Source organism: Myotis davidii, unplaced genomic scaffold, assembly GCF_000327345.1.
Source record: "Myotis davidii unplaced genomic scaffold, ASM32734v1 scaffold2100, whole genome shotgun sequence".
Classification (NCBI taxonomy): domain Eukaryota; kingdom Metazoa; phylum Chordata; class Mammalia; order Chiroptera; family Vespertilionidae; genus Myotis; species Myotis davidii.
The window spans coordinates 255258-257717 of record NW_006292458.1 but is presented as its reverse complement, the minus strand read 5'-3'; the positions used below and the strand labels follow the sequence as shown (position 1 = coordinate 257717).

Genomic DNA, 2460 nt, shown 5'->3' with positions numbered 1-2460 from the left:
TGCTGCTGTGAGTGGAGGGAGCCTCCACTGACACGGCTCTGCCGCTTTTCCCTGCAGGAGGGCATCCTGGCCACCTCCCCCGTGGACTTGAACTTGCCCCTGGACTAGCTCTTCCCCAGCAGCTGGAAGAGGTTGGCCTTCAGGCGCCGGGCCCCTTGCGTGCTTCTCGAGCCTTCCTGTTCTCAGGGCCGTGAGTGGTGGCTGCCCACCCTGCTTTTGCCAAAAAGAAATGGTTCACATTTTTTTCATATTAAAGACTTGTTCAAAGGTTGAATCACTTGTTCTTTCACTCGAGAACTCAAGTTCTAAGGAGGGGAGACGTGGTTCAGAGATCGCTCTGGTGTATACGTTGAGGTGAGAGCGATGCATTCATCCCAGAAATGTTTATCTGGAGCATTCAGGAGTGCCCGCCAGCTGCCATACAGCGTGATGGGGATGCCCGTGAGCACGACTCCAGCTGCCGCCTCCTCCCCGCCGCCTGGGCATCTATCCCAGCTGCCCCTGCGCGATGCCCTGGAGCCTTCCAGCTAGTTCTCCCTTCACGGGCTCCCGGTTCCTCCTCATCTCCCTGGAGACTTGGGGTTCGTCACCTTTTTGGGGTGTAGCCTCTTTCACAGAATTATGTTGGTAAACATATACGATGAGACGCACGGCCAATGACAGTCGGTCCTTGTTGTTTGCACACGCTATAGTTGTGAATTCGCCTAGGCACTAGCATTTATGTGTAATCCCCAAACTAGTACTCACGGCGGTGGGCACGAGTGTGGGCAGAGCTGCCAATGACGGGACTCACCCGCTGCACACCTCCTCGGCTAAGACTGAACACGCGACCCTCTGCCTCCTGGTTCAGCTCTCAGACTGTCGATGTGTGTGCCCGCCATCTGTTTAGTGGCCCATGACTTTTGGCATTTCTGTGTTTTCTTGTGGTGATTTTGCTGTTTAAAAGGAACCCTCCCGCCCTAGCCAGTTTGGCTCAGTGGGAAGAGCATCGGCCTGCAGACTAAAGGGTCCCAGGTCCCATTCTGGTCAGGGCACATGCCTGGGTTGCAGGCTCAATCCCCAGTGCGGGGCATGCGGGAGGCAGCCGATCAATGGTTCTCTCTCATCATTGATGTTTCTATCTCTCTCTCCCTCTCCCTTCCTCTCTGAAATCAATAAAAACAGATTAAAATAAAAGGGATCCTCCCTCCCCCGCCCAGAGCATAGCACAGAGTTGCTGTCCAGGGTCCCTCAGAGCAGGAGGGAGAGCCTGCCTAGGTGAGAGACTGCGTTCAGGCGTGAGCTACTGTGCTCTTGGCTGGGAAGCCAATGTGAGTGAATTACCAATAGGTATTAAGTAAGCGTCTAAACAAAGCACACTGCCCTAGCCGGTTTGGCTCAGTAGATACAGCGTCGACCAAAGGGTCCTGGGATCGATTCTGGTCAAGGGCACGTGCCCAGGTTGCGGGCTCAGTCCCCACTAGGGGGCGTGCAGGAGGCAGCCGATCAATGATTCTCATCATGGATGTTTCTATCTCCTCACCCTTCCTCTCCGAAATCAATAAAAATATGTTTTAAAAAAATAAAAAAACAATAAAGGACTCCCATCTGATTAAGTCAAGTCCACCCTGGAAGATGTCCCTTTTGATTAATTTAAAGTTAACTGGTTTAGGGCCCTAATGACATCTGCAAGATCGATTCACCTTTGTCGTATAAGATAATCAGGAGAGGCATTCATCTCCTTTGTCCTATAACCCAACCTGGTCCCCGGTACATAACACGGGGGGCAGAGATCTTGGGGGGTCCCCTTGGAGTTCTGCCCATCACAGCATATCTGCAACCACTGCCACGTGGCATGCAAGCCTCCGTGGCTTATGTGGGGGACCAGGCCACAGGAGCTAATCCTGGGGTCTTTGATGTGTTGCCTAAATTCTTAATTGAAGGCATGGCCAAGTTCCCGTTTGCTGAGGGATGAAGTTTCTATCCTCCCAGCCCCTGGAGGCCTGCAAGCTAAGTTGGGCACTAGATGCCTGTGTGCTTCTCCTCACCCCGCCTCTCACCACACCCACCCCCATGGTCGCACCCATTCCCGGGCTGTGACGCAGCGCAGCACTGGCTGACAGAACTAAGTGAGCCTTCCATGTGATGGAGGGCACGCCCCGAGCCCTGGGCCACGGGCCCTCACTGGGATCCAACCGATGACAGTTTGGTGCATGGGCCGATGTTCAACCACAAACCACACTGACCAGGCGGTCTATTAATTTTACCAATTTTTATTAACCCTGTTTATCCAAAATACAGAATCATTTCAACATAGTAGTCAACATAAAAATAGTAGTGAGATATTACAGATTCTTTTTTTATTTTATTTTATTTTTTTAAATATATTTTATTGATTTTTTACAGAGAAGAAGGGAGAGAGAGAGATAGAAACATCAATGATGAGAGAGAATAATTGATAAGCTGACTCCTGCATGCCCC

The 2460-nt window shown here is 51.5% G+C and overlaps 1 long non-coding RNA gene across 1 annotated transcript in view; it reads left to right on the top strand.

The window, feature by feature from the left end:
- Positions 1-274, top strand: part of LOC107183441 — a 2113-nt gene extending 1839 nt beyond the window's left edge. Inside the window, exon 2 of the long non-coding RNA XR_001514228.1 lies at positions 58-274. This is a non-coding gene — a long non-coding RNA (uncharacterized LOC107183441). The remainder of the gene's footprint in view (positions 1-57) is intronic.
- The last annotated feature ends 2186 nt before the right edge of the window (positions 275-2460 follow it).